A 21805-nucleotide genomic window follows, 5' to 3' on the forward strand; every position below is an offset into this window, starting at 1 on the left:
AGTTCAGTGGTAGCTGGGAACATTCATTTATCCTAAAAAACGGGTTTGGACAGCGTCCTCACTGAGCAGCTGATGATACTAACTCACCTGCAAGGTCAAAGCAGGTTTTCTTCGATTGAGAGGCTCAGGTTCATTACAGGTCATGAGCTGTTCTCCTTTCTCCGTAAATCTTGGCTTTCCCCTTGTTAACCATTCTGAGCTGCAACATCAGGACCAGTTCTCTCTCTTCCCACCCGGGAGCCGCCCAGCCCAAGCTGCTCAGCCAAGTGATCTGCAGGGCGTGTCTGTGAGGGGAAGGACTAAGATCTCTCTTCACCCAGAACCGCCCAGGGTCACAGCCCCCTAACTGTGTGTCATGCACCGGGTGGGCGCGTGAGAGCCACGGGTGTCTTTTTCCCGGCTTTGTCAACTGCTAGAAACAAAAACTGCTTAGGCGACCAGAGAAGTTTCTCAATGGAGACAAACTATTCAGCATCCTCTTCAGCAGGCGATCGTGACCGTGGTTTCTGAATCTGATTTCTTAAGGTTCAGTAGCCCAGGAAGACCACTGCCAAATGTCAGAAAGCAGCCCTCGGATGCTGAAGCATGGACTTTTTCTGGGGGAGACGGTGGAGGACGGGAGGACGCTGATCTCTCTTGCTCGCCCCTGTGTGTCAGCGTCCCCTTGGGGCATGACCGTGGAGGGCCTGCTACTAACTTCAGTTACTTATTTCGTCTTTATGAAATCCTGTTGTCTCCACCTAGACCCAGTTCAGTGGCTGTCCTGTTTACATCTCATGGAAGGGCAGAGGTCATTTATAAAACCAATCCTGTTAAGGAACGTGGGACAAATGGCAGGAACTTCTGTTTGATTTTAAAGAATTTCCCTTTCTTCTCAGATTAGAATAACCTCATGGGTTGTTATCATCAATTATGTCCCATGATTTTTATGTGGTCTTTTTTCTCTGGGGTGTATTTCTTTTGAGATTTTATTTCTTTATGATCTAAAGAACAAAATAAAGGGGCGGGGGCTCCCTGGGACTTGAAAAAAATGTTAAGACCCTGAGTTGAGTGAGGAGTCTTTTGGTCGGTGTAAAAACTCTTGGGCTTATGGAATCCCTGGGCTGTGTGTCTGCCTGGCCGGAGCTGTGACGCAGCAACCGAGGGATTCACAGGCTGGAAACAAGTCTGATCAGACCTTCTGTGATAGACTGCGGCAGGTCCTTGAAGTTCAGCACCAAGTACATGCACGCTGGCAGCGGATTCCCCTTATAAATAAAGAGGAGTTCAGAGCAAAAGCTTTGGGGACAAACTTCATGGTGTAATTCCAGCGAGTATGGTCTTGGTTGTGATAACACCCAAGGCATGAGCAGTTAGCCTATTCGGCTTAACCTTAAAATTAACGTCGAAACTATAGTGGGTGCCTGCAATCAAAACAGCTTCATCTTGGCTGTCTCTTGGCGGCTATTACTAAATGCACGTCTCCATTATTAGACTGTTAAGTGGCGGTCACTAGGTCCTGAAAACTTCTGAGACACCTTCCAAATCTCTACAGACAGGATGGGTTGTGTCACATAATCTTAGCTGGAAGCGCTTTGGGGTGTGTGTGTGTGTGTGTGTGTGTGTGTGTGTGTGTGTGTGTGAATAGCGTGTCTGGGCATCTCCTGCCGAGCGGAGAGGGCCTTCCTTCCTCTCCTAAAAGAGTGACAGCTGTCAGCTTGGAGGACCATGGCTAAACAGGGGCACCTGACACTTCACGGGCTCTCAGGGTCAAGGGAGGAATTTCTGGGTGGTTCTGCAGCGTGAGTCTCCCAGGCAAAGGCAGCCATCCAAGTCTGTGTTTTGAGAAGGACCTCAACTTTTTTTCTTTTTCTTTTTTTTTTAATGCACTATTTTAGACACAGTGATTTCTTTTCTTTTTTCTTTTTCTTTTCTTCTCTTCCCCCCTCCCCCGATTTATTTATTTATTATGTATACAGTGTTCTGCCTGCATGTTTGCCTGCAGGCCAGAAGAGGGCGCCAGATCTCATTACAGATGGTTGTGAGTTGCCACGTGGTTGCTGGGAATTGGACTCAGGACCTCTGGAAGAACAGCCAGTCAGTGCTTTTGACCTCTAAGCCATCTCTCCAGTCTGGATCTCAACTTTCTCAACCAATAAAATTGGGTTTTCACTGAAGTGGCCAGGAAGATGGACCACAGCGTTGACACCAGGAAGGCTAGCTCTTTCAGGGTGATGCCATTATGGTTCTGTGCTGAGGGTGTCTGGGTTTCTGCCTTCAGATCTCACCAGGAAACACATTTGGCTGTCAACAGTGGGGACAACTGTCTTGCCTCCGAATTCTGTAAAGGATTTCATTTAGCTAATTGGGGTGATTTTTCTACCACAAGGGACTTACTGCTTCTGCTTCAAGACTCATGCACTGGGCATGGCCTGCACACAACTCACACACATGGCCTCTGAGTCTATGAGACAAGAGTGTGACCATCACTGAATTCATCTTCTATTCTCTCTCTGCCTCTCTCTCTCAAGTGTATTTTCTATCGGTATTCATCAGAGCAATGAATCATAACTTCCTTTTCAACAGTTTGAATGAGATGCCAGCATTAAAGACACTTCAAGTTGGGGGTGCCAGCTTTGCTGGAGAACCTGAGAACTCTGTCCTAGGAGGCCCACGAGGCCTTGACACAGCCGCCAGCTGGGACTAGGTACAGCTGTTCCCCCAACCCCCAACAGAGAGGCGATAACATGCCCTACCACTCCTTATTGCCCAGTCCCCAAGTCCTAGGTCTTCCCATGCATTTGCACGTGGCTCTTTCCGGCCACTAGGAGGCTTCTTATACTAAAGAGAAGAGTAAATGTGTGTGTGCACACTTGTATTCCCGCTGTCACACCAAAGCCTGAGAAAAGTTCACCGGATGCCAATAAAAGCTCTTTAAAATTCTTTTAACATGCCGGGCGGTGGTGGCGCACGCCTTTAACCCCAGCACTTGGGAGGCAGAGCCAGGCGGATCTCTGTGAGTTCCAGGCCAGCCAGAGCTATATAGAGAAACCCTGTCTCAAACAAACAACACACACACACACACACACACACACACACACACACACACACACACACAATTCGTTTAACATTCATTTGCTTTATTTGTGTGTATGTGGTAGGAGTGTGATAGTTGAGGAAAATAAATTTTTTTTTCAAAATTAATTTATTTATTATCTATACAGTGTTCTGCCATTATGTATACATGTGTCCCTGCAGGCCAGAAGAGGGCACCATATCTCATTGCAAGTGGTTGTGAGCCACCATGTGGTTGCTGGGATTTGAACTCAGGACCTCTGGAAGAGCAGTCGGTGCTCTTAACCTCTGAGCCATCTCTCCAGCCCGAAAATAAATTTTTTTAAGTATGGTCCACTAAAATAGAAAGTGGGGACCAAAGAAAGCACCGGAAACAGCCGCGGCTGGTATTCTTGCCCTGCTTATATCTGAAATACATAGAGCAGCAGTTCTCAACCTGTGAGTCATGACCCCTTTGGGAGTCGAATATCAGATAATCCTGCACATCAGACCTTGACAATTCATAACAGTAGCAAAATTAGTTATGAAGTAACAATAAAATAATTTTATGGTTGGGGGTCACCACAACATGAGGAACCATATTAAAGGGTCACAGCATCAGGAAGGTTGAGAAACTCTGATGTAGATAATGTTGTAACCCATGGGCCAGTAGAGACAGGTGTATCTTAAAAAAGAAATCTATCTTCCTGCCAGGAGCCGGTTCTCTAATATCACTGACTGATTTTTGGGGGCTCCTCCTTTGTTCATGAAGGTCCTTTAATAGTTCACTGCTCAACAGACCGTCTGAACAGGTACTTTCACTGTGAGTAGTAGCTGATCTCTCAAATGCCACACAACCTTTAGCAGGATTTAAAGAACTGTGTAGAACTCTTTCTCAAGCCTTATAGCTCTTTCTTGGTCTGACAGTGCTCCCCTGTAACAAAGAGTCCCCTCTGAGAGTGCTCCCCTATAACAAAGAGTCCCCTCTGGCAGTGCTCCCCTGTAACAGAGTCCCCTCTGAGAGTGCTCCCCTGTAACAAAGAGTCCCCTCTGAGAGTGCTCCCCTGTAACAAAGAGTCCCCTCTGAGAGTGCTCCCCTGTAACAGAGTCCCCTCTGAGAGTGCTCCCCTGTAACAGAGTCCCCTCTGGCAGTGCTCCCCTGTAACAAAGACCCCTCCCTGACAACCTGTTCCCAAGGTCCTAGGCTGGCTGTCTCCATCCTTTTGCATGTGTCTCCAAAGTGAAGGTAGACAGCAGCATGAGAACTGTTTGGATGTAGTACTTGGCAGCCTCCTCCTTGGTGCAAAGTGGCAGTCCCCCGGGCTGTTTGTTTTAGAAGTGGTAATGTCTCATTGTAACAAATTATACTTAAAAATCATTTAGTGTGAAATTGCAGATTAATCCCACAGGGACCGGGTCTTAACAATCCCCCAGCCCTTTGGAGCATACAGATGGTGAATCTGGAGTTTACAATGGGAACAATCGCTGATTACATGCACGGGTGTAACGGACTAAAAAGACCTCCCCATCTCAGGCTGGAGAATGCGGTGGAGGTCCTAGTGCCTGACCTGTTCGGGACACTCCAGTCCCTAAGAATGTTAGCTTCGTCTCCAACTACTGCCACGTACGCTTCTCCAGCCATTCTGTGTGCTCTGAAATCTCTCAAGTGAGTGTGTGGAAAGCGTTCTGGTCTCTGGGTGTGCTCAGCTGTAACTCTTCGGAGTGCGTCAGAATGTTTAAGCAGTGTCACGGAGAAGCTTGTCGTGAGAATGTGGTAGATAAGTCCGCTGAGAGCCCCTGGTGCACTCTGTAGATGGGGGGGGGGTTGTCGTTGCCTCAGAAATTAATCGGTGTCTGACCTAAAGAAGACTCTTGAGGACGACGACCTGATTTTGAGACTGGCAACCAGCTGAGCCCCCCAGCTGAAAAGTCCTGATGTTGCCAATGAGCGTGGCGCGCTTGGACACAGTCTTGATTGAATATAGATCATCTTAGAGTCAGCTGGAATTTCAATAAATTACAGCAGGCGGGGTTCAGTCCCCACCACCCATCTGTAACTCTAGTCCCAGGAGAATTGACGCTCTCTTCTGACCTCAGGCTCAGACATATGCACAGGCAAAACATCCATACACATAAAATAATTCACTGAAATGCCTGAAGTGGGACCAGGAAGCCGGATGCTCATCCTTGTGAAGGACTAAGAGGATGCCCTGCCTAGGATTCTCTCAACTGGGAGCTCCAGTTGACTATAAGGTGATTAATCAAGGTTTGGTGTCCAAGCAAGCCACACTCATTTTCAACATCAGAAATGCCAAGGCATTTACAGTTGCACCCGGGTCCTCTGGAAGAGCAACCAGTGCTCTTAACTACTTAGATATCTCTCCAGCCCCAGCAAGCATTTTCCTTCCAAGCCGTAGAAACAGTACCCTCTGTTGGGAATGGGCTGCTTCCTACCTGTTCTCAAGGACACAAAGTTTTAACCCTTTGGGGGCTTGCTGTTTTCCCTCTCCCTGTCACAGGGTTAGGGGATCAGCCTGGCACAGGGTAGAGAGTTTCAGAGGACATGCAAACAAGCTGGAGTCTGAGATCTGGGGGCCCTCTTCATCCCCAGAGTTCACTTTCAACACGGTTAAACAGCACACGACAGTTTGCCAATACAACATTCCTGCTGCTTATCCCTGAAGCCAGGGATTTGGGACAGTGTTGGGCTAGCTCAGGAATAACGGCAGTATCCCTTCTCCTGGACCAATTAATTACCTCCCCAGAAGGGGCTTACAGCCCTGTCTGGAAGAGACGCCTATAACTGTCTCAGGCTAATGCCAGCAGTGCCCTGCAAACGGTGCCCGGATGATGTCTCATTCAGAGTAGTCGGCAAAGCCTTTGCCTCAGAAACCAATGACACAGTAACCTTGATTATGGCCAGATCCATTCCTTGGATAGTCTTTAAAAAAATGTATTTTGTGTGTATGTGTGTGCCATAGCACATGTGTGGATGTTGGGGCGGGCGGGGGGTGGGGAGAGTCAGTTCTCTCAGTTCTCTCACTCACCAAGTAGGTCCTGGGACTGAACTCAGGTTGCTGGGCTTGACTGCAAGCACCTTTACCCCATGAGCCATCTTGGATGCCCTGGAAAGTCTGTTTCTATCCAGTTTGAAATAGGCATTAAAGTGTCAAATGCAAACTTTATAATCTGTCGGTGCACCGTTTAAAACAGGAAGAGATAGCCAGAGGCGGTAAAACTCAGGGTATACCTCAAAGTATTAAGTAAATATCCACGGGTCTACACAGACAAAAATGAAAAGAAATACTCCTTAGAAAAGAATTTCAAGCTGGGCAGTGGTGGCGAATGTGATTTCTGTGAGTCCAAGGCCAGCCTGGTCTATAGAGCAAGTTCCAGGACATCCAGAGCTGTTTCACAGAGAAACCTTGCCTCAACACCTGCCCCCCCCCCCGCCCCCCCAGTTCAAGTAATAGCCCTGGACACTCCTTCCTGTAGGGCCTGGGTGGGGGAGAATCTGCCTCAGCTGCACATCTTCTCTGGGATAGGTCCTGGGGCTCATTTCTAAAGATGCTATCAGGAAAACAAGTTTATGGACAGTGGCCAAACACCCATTATGATGGGGCCAGAGTCACCTGAGGTCTCTGGGGCTCTCTTACCCCTCGGAAGTTTTTGTATTTGTTAATTCTTAAAACAGAATCTTGCTAAGTAGCCCAGGCTAGCCTGGCACCTCTGATCCTCCGGCCTCAGTCTCTTGAGTGCTGCACAGACCTTGTCCGGTTCTTGTGAGACTCTCAAGGTGAGATAGTGAGGAGGTGGAGGAGGCTCTTTGCCCAGATCCCCAACCCCAGTGTGCTCCTGGAAGAGACCTCAGCATTCCACCCTGCAGAGGGCTTGCCCTTCAACACTAAGGCCGTGGAAAAAAGAATGAGTAATAACCCCGCTTCAGCCTCAGAGGGTACAGGCCAACTGTCAACTATGAGCAAGGTGGTCCTTGGATCTTGTAGCAGGAAGAGGATATTGATGGGAAGGGGCGGAGTTGTATTCCCAGCACTCAGGAGGTAGAGGCAGGAGGGTGCTGCAGGCTTGAGGCCAGTGTGGGCTACAGAGTGGGACCCTGTTTCAGAATCTCAAAAACTAAAATGGGGTGTACCAACACTGGCTTCTTAGCTGAGCAAAACACATCATGTAAAGCCCGGTGATGACGGGTGGGTGGAGATCCCTGGAAACTCAATGCTAGCTTTGCAGCTGGTTGTATTCCAAAGTTATTGCAAAACAAAGTTGACTGAAAAATCAAAGAATAGACCCAATACAAACCCAAAGGAATGGAAAGCGGGAACCTGAACAGACACCTGTCCATGCACACAGTGATATTCCAAACAGCCCAGAGGTGAGGAGACCTAGGTATCTATGGGCAGATGGATGAATAAACAAGATGTAACATGTCATTCCATTCCAACACTGTGGAATATTCTTTAGCCTTGAAAAGGAAAGAAATCTTTGTAACACGTGGCAACATGAATACCCCTTGAGGATGCCGTGTTCACTGTAGTAAGCCAGCCACAAACATAAACTCTGTCGGTACCAGTGACATGGGGTTCCTATAATCGAGGTCATTGAGACAGGAAATGGAATGGTGGCTTCTGAAGGTCATGGGAAGGGACAAGAGGGTTTTTCCTGTAGGTTAGAATGATGTTTCAGACTTTTAAGTTGAGCTAACTCTGCTGCTCCACTGAACATGAAAGTGTGTAACATTCCTGAACCACACACTTAAAAATGATGAAGGTGTGAGGCCAGGCATGTCAGAGCAGGGCCATGACCCTAGCACTCAGGAGGCTGAGGCAGGAGGATGACAACTTCAAAACCAGCCTATACTATATCAAATCCCATTTTTTGTTTTTGTTTTTGTTTTTTGTTTTTTGAGAGAGGGTTTTCTCTGTGTAGTTTTTTGGTGCCTGTCCTGGATCTCGCTTTGTAGACCAGACTGGCCTCAAACTCACAGAGATCATATCTCATTTTTAAAGATGGTAAATTTGGGGATTTTCCCACTACAATAATTTTTTTTTTCAAGGCAGGGTTTCTCTGTGTAGCCCTGGCTGTCCTGGAACTCTCTATGTAGACAAGGCTGGCCTCAAACTCAAAGATCCACCTGCCTATGCCTCCCAAGCGCTGGGATTAAAGGCGTGCGCCATCACCACTCAGCCTAATTTTTTGGTTTTTAAAGTAAATGATATAACAATTGTAGTGTTTGCTCACAGGGGGAAAAGGTGTCCTGGGGGGCAGACTCAGAGTTGACCATACCACTTCCTCTTCTCTATTCCTGGGGTGCTGCTGATGAACCCAGAGCCTCACATTGGCCAGGCTCGCACCTTCCCACTGCTCTCCACGCTCAGCCTTCGGGCAGTTTTTTAACTGACGTTACTAAGTGTGTATATCTCCCGGGCAGGTGATGACATGACGCCCGTGTACGGCGATCAGGTCGGGGCAGTTGGTGGCTCCACCTCCCTAACCAAGTCAGAGCTCATTAGTCAGAAGTCTCCACGGTGCAGACACCATCTGGCTGTGTGCATCTGGTGCAGCAGGGTGCCGGAGGCTGAGGGGTACACACCTTGTGGGCTGACTCCAGAGCTCCGCAAGCCAGAAGACTTCCTACTTCCTTATTTAATAACTGGAGTCAAAAGGGCTTGCGTGGCTTGAGTGACCCACACTTTGTTGCCGGGCCTCCCTCAGTGACCCCTGCTAAGATCCCTGTCCCAGTTCGTCTGTCAGAGAAAAAAATGAAGGGACTTCAGGGGCCCTCATCCCTCTAATTGGGTCTGGTGGCTGGAGCCAGGCCTCGTTATTTTTAATTGGGGCCCATCGTTCTGGAAGAAAATAACATGCAGATCATGCCTGGATATTTGCTGTTGGCAAGTTCATAGGGAAATGGCCGTTGGGGACTTCCAAGAACTCACACCGTTTCCAGGACTTCTCCACGGTCACTCAGAGGAGTCAGGCTAAAGACAGCCCTGGGGGCCGACCGGCCCGTGTCTGTGTCCTGAGACCTGGGCTTCTAGGCACAGTCATAGCCATGGTTTTAAGAATCCACAAATATCACAACCCTGGGCAGTTGGACAGATCGCTCAATTAAGTATCATTTAGATGTGGCTGTGGGCCTGGCATCGTGGATGAATCAAACTTCTTTGTTGAAAGGAACCTATTTTCACTAATTAACTTCAAAACACGTGACTCTTCCAGAGCCACAGACTCTTGTGATTTTTTTACCGCTCTTCTGGTGGCCCAAACAGCAGCGCCCGGCAGAAGTAGGAAATCCAGTTTGGAGAGGCCACAGCCATTGTTTATTTATTTGCCTAGAGACAGGGTCTGGCTATGGAGTCCAGGCTGCTCTCAAGCTCCAGTCCCCTACCTCAGCCTCTCCAGTGTGGCCCCACATGCGCCACCCTGCTCGGATTTCCCACTAGTAAGAGCTTCGAATTTTCCCTGATAGTTAAAATATTTATTTATTTCAATGTTTATTTAAAATGTTTAATGAAACTGAATATTAATATTCTGGAATTAAAGTATCTAAACCATGAAAGAGAGCAAATAATGTTATGACTAAATATCTAAAAGCGTTATTATAGTATAATATCTAAGTCCTTTTAATAATTGTTTTCTTTATTTAAAAATAATTATTTTATATGTTTGGGTATTTTGCCTGTGTGCATGTCTTTGTACCACATGCATGCAGTGCCCCCAGAGGCCAGAAGAGGGCATCAGATTCCTCACAACTGGAATTACAGACGGTTGTGAGCCACCATGAGGGTGCTGGGAATCGAACCCAGGTCCTCTGCAAGAGCAGCTGGTGCTCTTAACCACTGAACGGTCTCCAGCCCCTGATTCGTTGTTTGAGTTTTCATGCACATGTGCATTGTATGTTGAACATATCTCCCACACCCTTTCGTCCCCCGCCCATTAGCCCCCTTTGCTCCCTGGACACTTCACTGTACTTTCATATCAAATACGTAATGTGATTTTGTGTATCTCTATAAAATGCAGGCCCACAGATGGGAGAAAACACACAGTTCTGAGCCTGGATTAATTTACATAATGCAATTCTTTCCTAAGTTCAGTTTTCAAAAGACAGCTGTCCTTGCAAAGAGCAGGTGATGTGGAGGAAATCCCATTTTGACCGCGTGCTGTATGTCTTCAAACTAACCCTCCTTGTTTGTAGGCCCTCTGTCCCCCAGACACACACTGGACCTCCTCTGACAATGTCAAGCCTTCTGAGGTCTTGTGGGACTAGTGTCCCCTTAGGTAGGAGCTCTGAGTTTGGCCATGAGAGTGGGCATGTGAGGAGGGACCCCAAGATCCCCGCACACTTTGACAAACATTCAGACACAACACCTGAGCCTCCTTGGCGACAAGGGCCCTTGTTGGAGCACACTGGTGAACGGACTCAAGACAGGCTTTTAGTCATCCTGCTTCCTCAGGAGACAGAGCCCAGAACAGGCCCTCTAACACCATGGCTGGCGTTTGTCTCTGTTCTTCCTGCTCTGGCATGCAGGGGTGGAGTCGAGGGTGGGGGAGCGAATCCCTCATGCGCACTGCTCAGCCTCACAGGTCTGTTAACAGCTTCTGTTGAGTGTCCTTGGAGATCTTATCCCCTGGGGACAGGGCAGGTCTGGTGATACTTCGTGGCACATGTATGTGCATAAGTGATGTGTGTATGAACGTGCTCTGTGCGTACCCCAATGAGTGTGTGGCTCTCAGAGGACAACCTTGGCTGTCTGTCCTTGTCTGGTGTTGATTGCTATGTGCACCAGGCCAGCTGGCCTGTGAGCTCTCTCGGGTTATTCTGTCTGTGCCTCCAGTCTCCCTGAAGGAACACGGGGATTACAGACACGTGATAGCACACCCAGCTTTACAGTGTCTGGGGATTTGAACTCAGTTCCTCACACTTGCATGCAGCCCTTTATCCAGTGAGCCATCTACCCAGCCTGTGAAAATTCCTTAAATAACAGTGATCGTACAGGGAGAGCTTAGATATCACTCCCTTACTACAGTTTTCTCTCCTTTGGCTTCAGTTACTCATAGTCAACCTCTGTTTGAAAATATCTAATGGAACATTCCAGAAATAAACAGTCCATCATTTTAAAGTAATTTATCACACTATATTATGCTAGTGGCTCTTAGTGATTTTTTCCCCTTCAGTGTGTGCTAAATGTGGTTGCTAAAAATAAGCCCCATGTATCTCATGATCTGAAATTTTTTCCTTGTGGTGGTTTCAACAAGAACGGCCCCCACAGACTCATAGATTTGAATTCATCAGGGAGCTGCACTACTTGAGAGGGATTAGGAGGTGTGGCCTTACTGGAGGAAGTGTGTCACTGGGGGTGGGATTTGGGGTTTCCAATGCTCAAGCCAGGCCCATCTCCCTCTGTCTCTCTCCCTCCCTCTCCCCCTCCCCCATCCCTCCCTCCCTCTCTCCCTTCCTCCCTCTCCGTCTCTCTCCCTCCCCCTCCCTCCCTCCCTCTCCCTCTCTCCCTCTCTCTCTCTTTCCCTCTCTCTCCCTCTCTCCCTGCTGATCCAAATGGAGAACTCTCAGCTCCTTCTCCAGCACCACACCTGCCTGCATGCTGCCATGCTTCCCGCCGTGATGATAATGGACTAAACCTCTGAAATAAGCAATCCTGAATTAAACGCTTTCTTTGGTGAGTTGCAAAGGTCATGGCAACAGAAGAGTGACTAAGACAGCTGCTTTGCTGTTGGTCACCTCCAGACTTAGGAACTCAGAGCCCCAAGCCCAGCAGGCACTCAAACACCAGCCTCCTTGCACACCCCCTCCAAAGTACCACAGGCCGTGAGGCTGCTGGTCAGTTCCTTACACACACACACACACACACACACACACACATGCACACGCACACGCACACACCTGATTGCTCATGACATGAGTTTATGTGTACCATGTGCAGTACCCATGGAGGCCTGAAGAGGGCATGAGATTTCCCCTTGGAGCTGCAGTTTTCAAGGTGCTTTTCTGCTCTTTAAAATTGATACGTAACCACAGTATCTTGGAGGTACAGTGAAACATTTTAATACCGAGTGCCTTGTGTAATGATGCCATAATGGTAATGGGCATATTTGTCACCTCAAACATTTTTTTTTCATTTTTTCCTGCTGAAAACATTCAAAATTCCTCCTATTAGCTACTTTCCAAAGTTCACTGTGCCTCGATGTCAAGGAGCATTGTCTTAAGGTGTTATAGGGACCCCAAAGCTACCCCTCCGATCTAACACCCTGAACCTCTTGGCTCCTGTTTCCATCCCTCTCCACACACCTTTCCAAGCCTCCCTAGCCATTCACCTGACCTCTACTTCTGTGAGGGCAACTGTTGTGGAATATTACTTTAGCTGGGCAAAGGTGTGTTACATTTGTTTGTGATGTAGCCTATTACTTTAACTGGGCAAAGGTGTGTTACATTTGTTTCTGCTGCATTTGTTAACGATGTAAGGATGTGTTACATTTGTTTCCCCTTGCCTGCCTAAGGCACCTGATTGGTCTAATAAAAAATGAACAGCCAATAGCTAGGCAGAAAAAGGGATAGGTGGGGCTGGTGGGCAGAGAGAATAAATAGGAGAGAGAACTCTAGGCTCAAGGGAAGAGAAGAAGGAGGAATGAGAGAAGGACGTGGAGAGAAAGAGGAAGATGCTCGGGGTCAGGAGCCAGGTGGCAGACCCAAGAAGCTGTGAAAGTAAGATACACAGAAGGAAGAAAAATAAATAAGCCCTGAAGCAAAAGGTAGATAAAGAGAAACAGGTTAATTTAAGTTAAAAGAGTCAACCAGAAAAGAATCTAAGCCAGGCTGAACATTCAAAGCTAATAATAAGTCTCTATGTCATGATTTGGGAGCTGGTTGGTGGCCTAAAAGAAAAGGCCTGGTACAATCCACGCTTTAGCGGCCTTTTAAAATCTCATATTTGAAATACCCGCGGCATAGACGCCGGTCCATCCGTGGGTAGAACAGACAGATTTCTCTGAGGAGACACGGGGATAAGATCTTCCTGTGGTTCAGTGCTAGACCAACAAAAGTTCTACCATTCCCAGCTGTTGTCAAAATGTGGGTTCTGGGGATTGACCTCGGTTTCGCATGCTTGCAGGGTAAGCAATTGCCTGACTGAGCCACACCCGCAGCCTGTCCTTGGGAGTCATACTGTGTAAAGCCCCCAGACCATGTTTACTTATTTGTAAATAACAGGTTGTTACACCTGAAGCTGGGTGGACGCCAGCCCACCCGGCAGGTGGGCACAATCAGGGCAGGGTGGGGGGGCCAGAAGAGAGAACGGAGTTGGTCGGAGCCCACTGGTGCCAGCAGGGATGACATGTTCTATACGACTTCTAAATCCGTGCTCTCCATCCGTGACGTGCACACTGTCAGGTTACATCTGAGATGAGATGTTGGTCTGTCTGAAGTTGGCTGCTGGTCAGTGTATCAGAAGTTTGCAGTCTGACTTATAAAACTGAAAATGCCAGAGAGAGGATGGGCTTTGCCCACAGTTTGATCAGGCATTTTCACAGGGCCATCAGGTCCCCAACTCAATTTCTTAAGTGGTTTTGTTCAGTGCTGATCCCCATATAAAGCCTTCGTTCTTAGACTGGGCCAGGTTTCTTTGTCAACTTGACACATGCCTAGACACCCCTGGGAAGAGGGCTGGTCCGTGGAGGAACTGGCCTCCATCAGATTGGCATGTGAGCGTGTCTGTGGGCCATTGTCTTGATGGCTAATTGACTTAGGAGGGCCTAGCAGGAAACAGGTACTCCCTCTGTGGTCTCTGCTTTGGTTCTTGCCTCTAGGCTTCTGACCCGAGCTCCTGCCCTGGTTTACATTGATGATGGACTGGAATCCGTAACCTGTAAGGTGAAATAAACCCTTTCCTCCCCAACCTTATTTAGTGTGGTTGTTTCTCACAGCCACAGAGGAGCAGACTGGGGACAGGCTGGTTTGTTCTAGTAGCGTGGATGGCTGTGAGGGTCATATGCTCTATGCTACCAACCATGGGGAGGAAGGATTCACAGCAGGGGCCCTTTTTTTCCTGGATGCTTCTAAGGCAGTGTCCTTGTTTCCCAGATAGTCCGTTTGACCTTGTGCTCTGGAGAGTCAGTTGATAGGACCGAATCAAGCAGGACAGGAAAGGGGTGGAATCACATGACTGGGGTGTTGTGAGGACAGGGAAAGGGGACCATGGGCATCACTACCTTCACCATTAGAAGATGATCAGGGCAGCTATCCAGTCAAGACAGAAAAGCCTGTCTTGTGTGCATTGGGTAGTAGAGGTGGTACCCGGAGCCACAAAGGCTCCCTTCCAAGATGAGCATCCTCACTACCTGCAGCCATGAGCATCCTCACTACCTGCAGCCGGCATCTGAGGGTGTAGACATCACCGCTCAGGGAGGGCCCTGGCTGGTCTCAGCAGTCATCTGAGAGACCAATCAGAGGTCAGCAGTGGCCGTAATGTGATCCGGTGGGAGTCCGGTTTCCAGTTCTTATAACCTTGAAGGGCCTATGTGTCCTCAGGGGGGCAGCCTCAGGTGCAGTCCTTGCCTCCCGCTGTGAATTATTCACTACTCTCTGCTTGGCCTTCTAGAATCTCCACAGACCTTGATGCTGAGTGTCACATGTCCCAGGATCGCCAGCCGCTGCGAGGCAGGTTCTGTAGAACTCACGGCTCAGCAGAGTGGTGTGAACAATTCTCTCTCCAAGCACCATGGAATCCAAGGTAATGGGCTCAAAAGTGGCCATGTGGGCTGGGGGCCTCTCTTCCACCAGGTCTAAGGGACAGTCCCCCTGGGCTTCCAGCAGGCAAAAAAGAACTGGGTTAGCCTGTGAAATTCTGCACTTGCTTGGTGAAAAGTTTTGTTTGAGGTCATCAGGTAGATGCATCTCCATCACCCAAGGGACGTGTGGTCATTTAAAATCAAAGTGGGTGAAACCGGGCCGAGTTTCTTGTTTGTGTCAAACTGGAGACAACATAACTTTCTGTGATGACAGTGTGGTCACTATTATCCTGTCCGGTGCTGGGACTATGAACGAAGGGTGATTCCTGAGGACTTGAAACGTGGCTGGCGTGTCTGGGGGATGGAAGTGCTATGTTACTTACCGTTCATTAAAGAGCCACACAGGCAAGAGAGCCGTCATGATGGTGGCCTCCTCCTCTAGGAGTGTCTGCCATTTCTTTACCCTAGAGACACTATTGAATTTAAATACAGCAACTCCAAACTGCCTGGGACAGGGGCAGGTTGGTTTGCTCTAGTGGCATGGGTGGCGTTTATTCTACGTGTACTTTCAAGGGTGGTTTTCCTGTTTGTTTTCTTCCCCAAGGAATGGCCTCAGCCCATCTATTTAGAAAACATGATTGACGGGTGGGCTGTCTCTTCCTAGGTGACCAAAGGGGGGGGGGTGTCACAGAAACATTCACATTCGTAGTCGGAATAGTTGAGCAGCCACCCACAGGAGCCTCCCGCACCAGGAACACTAGCTACAGCCAGCCTGTCATGGATCCACTCAGCCAATGATCCATTTCTTAGAGCATCAAATACTGTCGCCTTGGCAACCAGCACTCATACGGTGTCAGCCTTGAGGTCATGTGGCTGAACACCCAGGTGTGTGCGTGGGGTCGGCTTTCTGTGCCGTCGCTGTGAAACATCTCAGAGTGGGGACGGCAGGAGGCTGCTTCAGTGGGAGAAGACAGCCCGGCTGCCTGGCAGAGCGGAGAATTCACAGAAGTGCAAGAGTTGGGCATGTCCTCAAACAAGGTCACGGGAAGCGTCTAATGTTAAGGCTGTGTGTGCGTGTGTTCTGAGTACATACGACACACTTGTGGAGGTCAGAGGACCTTGGATATCGGCCTTCACCTTTCTCCTTGTTTGAGACAGGGTCTCTCCTGTGGTTTCCCCACTGCGTGCATTATGCTAGCTGGGCTGTGGGTTTCTGGGTCTGTTCTGTCTCTGTCTCCTCTTGCTGGGGGAGCTCAGGACTCACAGATAAGAGCTTCCGTCCTCAGCCGGCTGTGCTTGAGTTCTGGGGATTTGAACTTGGGTCCTCAGGCTTGCACAGCAAGGGTTTACCCACTGAGCCACATCTGCAGCCTGAAATACATCCCTCAGCAAGCATACGACATGGCTCCCTGTGGCTGCGTTGTTTTTAATGAAATTCTCCTTCTTGGTGAATTCCCAGCATCCCTTTGAAAAAGTCAGGTTGCAGCTGAAACCACATGAGGATCTTTGGCTTTGGGAAGAGACAGTTGCCCTGCCTGTCCCTAACACAGCAAGCCATGTGGATTCTCTTAGGAGAAACATCCCCCCATGTCCCTCCCATCCCTCCCATCACAAGGTTGGAAATGAGCCTTCGCCACCAGAAACCAGGGCTTAGGGCTGCGGTGGGGACCCGAATAAACCAAGTCTGGAGTAACCCTGTCCCCAGCAAGCTTCTACCAGCAAGCATGCTTCTCATGCCTGGAATTGCCTCCTTGGTCCCCAAACCCTTTTGTCTGGCATCCCTTCACGGATGATGTCATTGGTTGTCTAAAATGGATAGCCACAATTTGAAATGTCTTTGGTTGGGGGTTATATACGTGATGTGTGCGTGTGCAGGTGCACCTGCGGAGGGCACAGCACCACCCCTCTGTAAGGCAGGGTCTCCTGCACACCCCCGTGTGTGTGAGTGAGGCTGCGGCTGACAGACGAAGCCAGGGGAACAAGCGGCGTGCCGAGGTGCTGGCAGCTACCGAGGACTTGTTCTATGCCCTGCCATGGTGTTCAGGGGTCAGGGCAGTTGACTGTCGCCCCCCCCCCCCCCCCCGCCCCCATGAACTGGTAAGAAGCTGGGAACCCGTGTCAGCCACCGAGCAGGAGACTGGCACCCACGTCTGGTGAGCCACTGAGTTCCCAGCCCTCGCTCTGCTGTGGCTCGAGCATATTTTCCGACTTTATGCCATGGCAGGCCAGAGGCAACAGACTTCAACGTTTTATTGAAAATAATTATCGACTCACGAGAGTCGTAAAAAGAGAACATAAAAGTCCCCACACGCTGGCCCTGCAGGTTACTTTAGCCTAATTGGTGCCTGAATTTCTGAGCGAGGGTTAAGACCGTCGGCACAGCGTACGCTCTGTGCCACGTGGTGGCATCCGTGGCTTCGTGGGACGAGCGTACGATGGAGAGGAGGTATTTCTGCCCTGAGTACTTGGGTCCTAATTGAGCTCCTTCAAGGCCTTCTGTCCCTTGTCTAGTAAGGGTTCCCTTGAAGGCAGTGAAAGGGTGTGTGATAGGCTGGGCTCAGTAAACACTGGGGTCGGATAAGCCTCACAGGTGTCAGAGCAGACGTCACCTTGAATTTTGCAGTGGATTGTGGTGTGCCTAATTTAATTGATAGTATGTATTCATGTTTCGTATTTCGAGACAGGGTTTCTCTGTGTAACCATCCTGGCTGCCCTGGAACCCCCTTTGTAGCCCAGGCTGGCCTCGAACTCACAGAGATCCACCTGCCTCTGCCTCCCAAGTGCTGGGATTAAAGGCGTGCGCCACCACCGCCCGGCTAATATATATATATATATATTCTATGACACTTATGTGTGTGCGCACACGCATGTGTGCAAACATGAATGTGCATGCCACAGCAGATGTGGGGAAGGCAGAGAACACCTTCTAGGAGTTCGTTCTCTCCTTCCACAGTGTGGGTCCCAGGAATCTAACTCGGTTATCAGGCTGGGGACACGTGCCTTTACTCCTGGGCCATCTTAGCAGCCCACATTTCTAATAGCTTAGAATTAAAGAATTGTGTAGGAGGCTGACAAAGGTCATTCAAGATTCCCCAACTCAGAACTAATCATTCAACTGTGTTCAGGGCCCACCATCCTTGCTGTGAATGGCCGTGGACAGAAAGTCAACCCATTTCTAAGATTGGGGTTAGCTGTTTCTAACAAGCATTTGATTTTACTTGAATCCAGTGAAAGATGTAGTTGAAATGAAACAGAATTGCTATGCCTCAAGCAAAGGATCTTCATGACAGAGATTATTTCATTAACATAGCCTTCAAAGAAAAACATTACTTTTACAAAAATTAAGTATTATTTATTTATGGAGTGCGGGGGTGTGGTGGTGTGGTGGTGTACATCACGAGTGTGTGTGCCCGGTGCGCACGTGGAAGTCAGAAGAAAGCCGCGGAGACAAGTTGGCTCTTCTCTCCCACCATGTGGACCCCAGGGATGGAACCTGGAACACAGCGTCAGGCAAGCTTTACCGGCTGAGCCGTCTCACCAGCCGGTGTTACAAAGACGACCCTGAGTTATCTGCACCAAAGAGCCCCACCTCAGGCCGAGCTCTGAACAGGAAAACGGGGCTGTGCCCACCCCACCCCCCGCTGATCTTTAAGAGGTGTCTCATTGTCAAGGTCCCAGTACATTCTGTTCCGACACAGCGGATGCTGCCTAAGGTGACTTCCGTCGCTCCGTACCATGGGCTGCCATTGAGGCAGAGCCCTGTCTAAAGTAGGCCGGCGCGTTTTTACGTAGCTGCTGTGAAAATCCTTATGTAGGGTCTTTCCCTCCAGTCAACCTCGGGGGCAAAATAAACATCTTACGTGGAAACTGGGGGGGGGCATCCCTCACCCCCATGTTTCCCCAGAGTACTCTTGAGTAGGAACAGCAGGAAATATTAGAAAGATAGAGGAGAGAAAAAAGATAGAAAATACAGGATAGCTTCGGGAGGGCCTGGATCCTAGTCTATCGGGCCTCGACTGTCTCTGCCCCAGGGTATTTATAGAAATGCCAAGGGGTGGAGCAAAAGACCTCCTCCTCCAGCACAGCCAAGTGCAGACCATCTCAGACACCTGCACTCAGGCCCGTGGTCCAATCATTCTATTCAGAACTGCTGGGTAAAACTATGAGGAATCCTGAAAATGGGCTCCCATAGGAAACTTGGAAGGAGAGCCAGATCCTGGCAGGCCTGGATCATCTCCCCATGGGAACTGAGGACACTAAGTGACTTCCCAATGAATCCTGCTTTGACTCGCCTCCCTTAAAAGGTGGGGGAGGGGAGAGACAAGATCCCAGAGCTCATGGTCCAGCCAGGGAGCCTGTCCCTGAGCTCTGGGTTCAATCAAGACAGTGATAAAGGAAGGTACCTGATGTACACAGGTAAATATGTTTGCACACATGCACACATATACACATATATATACACACATGCACACATACACAATGCACACAGATTATAAATTTCTAGGGACCAGGTACCTTTCATGATGCCTTGTATGTATGGCTCAGAAAGTATCTGTTGATCTGCTCAGATATTAAAAACAAAACCCTTATAATAATGATCATAGTCATGCTTACATTCCTAGCAATTAGAATTACAATTCCAAGTTGATGCTATTAGTTTTTCACTACTGTAATGTAATACTAGAGGCTAGGTAACGTTATTAAGAAATAAATAAAACAAAGGTTTGCTTAGCTCATGCCTCCGGAAGTTCAAGAGAGAAGATCACATTGCCAGAGAAGAGACCAAAGCACTGGGGACCTTCCAGCGTGGTCCCCAGCTGACCTCTTGCTGCTCTTGAGAAAGTCCTTAACCCCTTCTGAGGGTATGTCCCTCAGTGGCCCAAGGGCCACCACTAGGCTCCTCTTTTTTTTTCCTGAGACAGTGTTTCTCTGTGTAGCCCTGGCTGTCCTGGATCTCACTCTGTAGCCCAGGCTAGCCTCGAACTCACAGAGATCCGCCTGCCTCTGCCTCCCGAGTGCTGGGATTAAAGGTGTGCACCACCACTGCCCAGCAGCTCCTCCTCGTAAATGTGACACTGCCAAACTGAGGACCAAAGCTCTGATACACGACCCTCAAGGCATAGAATGCATCCTGGCCCCTTTCTCCTCGGATGACAGAAAGCCTCAGGTAAACACAGGCCACAGCTACTTCTGATGCCTCAAAAGCATCCCATGTTATGGCTGTGAGACCGTGCAGTCGACAGCATGCTTACCGTTCAGGCAGGAGGACCCCAGTTCAGATCCCTTGCACCCACAGAAAAGCTGGTAGTGAGGGTGCATGTCCATCACCCCAGAACTGAGGGTGGGAACGGGAGGGATTGTAGACTGAAGTTTCTCGGTCCCACCCGGGCAGCAGCCGTTTTTTATAAAATGATCATTCAGAGGCTTAATATTAATTACAAACCGTTTGGTCTAGGCTCAGGCTTATTGCTTGCTAGCTCTGACATCTTAAATTAACCCATTTCTATTCATCTATGCATCCCCATGTGTCTCATGGCTTTACCTGTGTTCTATTACATCCTGCTCCCCTGGCAACTTGCAGCATCATTCCGGCTCCACCTTTCTTCTCTCTCTCTCTCTCTCTCTCTCTCTCTCTCTCTCTCTCTCTCTCTCTCTCTCTCTCTCTCTCTCTCTGATTTCCTGCCTGGCTATAACCTGTCTTGCCATAGGTCAAAACAGCTTCTTTATTAACCAATAGTAGCAATACATATTCACAGCATACAGAAAGACCATCCCACAGCAAGGGACTCTGGGAACTCATTGGCCAGCCAGCCTCACCTAGTTGTTGAGCTCCAGGCCAGTGAGAGACCCTGTCTCAAAGGAGATGATTGGTTTTTCCAAGGGGGAAACGCAAGGCTGTCCTTTGGCTTCCACACGCACACTCATGTGCACACACACGTACATGCATTAAAAAGTATCTTTAGCTGGGCAGTGGTGGCGCCCGCCTTTAATTCCAGCACTCGGGAGGCAGAGCCAGGCGGATCTCTGTGAGTTCGAGGCTAGCAGCCTGATCTATAAAGAGAGTTCTAGGAAAGGCGCAAAGCTACACAGAAAAACCCTGTCGGGGGTTGGGGGGTGGGGGTGGGTGGGTATCTTTAAGTGGTAACATTGATGGCTGTGGTTATAGTCTTAGGATTCTTAGGATTAATACTATAACCAGAGGTCACAGTGGACCCAGACAATGCTAATGTGATCCAGCGAAGTTACCAAGAAATAGACATAGTTCCTGAGTGCATTGCTGATCTTTCAGTGCTGGCTGAAGATTCCAGTGACCCATGTGATGTTCGAAAGTGGATTTTGTTTGTGAAGAGCCAGCATGCTGCTTTTCAAAGATACAAAGCACGCAAACCATTATCCTACTGCTATTTACACATGTACACACACACACACACACACACACACACACACACACGTGCACACACACGCGCACACACGAGTGGAGAGGATCAGAAGGAACGGTCTTTTCTCTTTTAAAAGCTTGAGCTGGTGGCCTAGCTCGACTGCTCCGTGGATATAATTGCTTGCCTTTCAATCATGAGGTCTTGAGTTCAGATGCTCAGCACCTATGTTAAAACTGGATGTGGGTCTTTAACCCCAGGGCCGAGAGGCAGAGCAGGAGGGCTCCTGGGGCACAGCAGCTAGCCCAACTGGTGAGTTCCAGGTTCATTGAGAAATTCTGTTTCTGAAGGGGAGAAGAAGAGAATGACTCAGAAGGACACGGCACGTCCACCTTTGGTTCCACTGCGCATGCGTGCATACCCATACAAACCAGCACGCACACAGAATCCCCAGCACTGCCGTATACATATGTGTGTGTGATCTTATGGATATATGTATTTTCCTTGTTATTTTAAGACAGGGTTTGTCTGTGTAACAGCCCTGGCTGTCCTGGAACTCGCTCTATAGACTAGGCTGGCCATGAACTCACAAAGATCCACCTGCCTCTGCCTCCCAGGTGCTGGGACTAAAGGCGTGCACC

Source organism: Peromyscus maniculatus, chromosome 23 (assembly GCF_049852395.1).
Source record: "Peromyscus maniculatus bairdii isolate BWxNUB_F1_BW_parent chromosome 23, HU_Pman_BW_mat_3.1, whole genome shotgun sequence".
Lineage (NCBI taxonomy): Eukaryota > Metazoa > Chordata > Mammalia > Rodentia > Cricetidae > Peromyscus > Peromyscus maniculatus.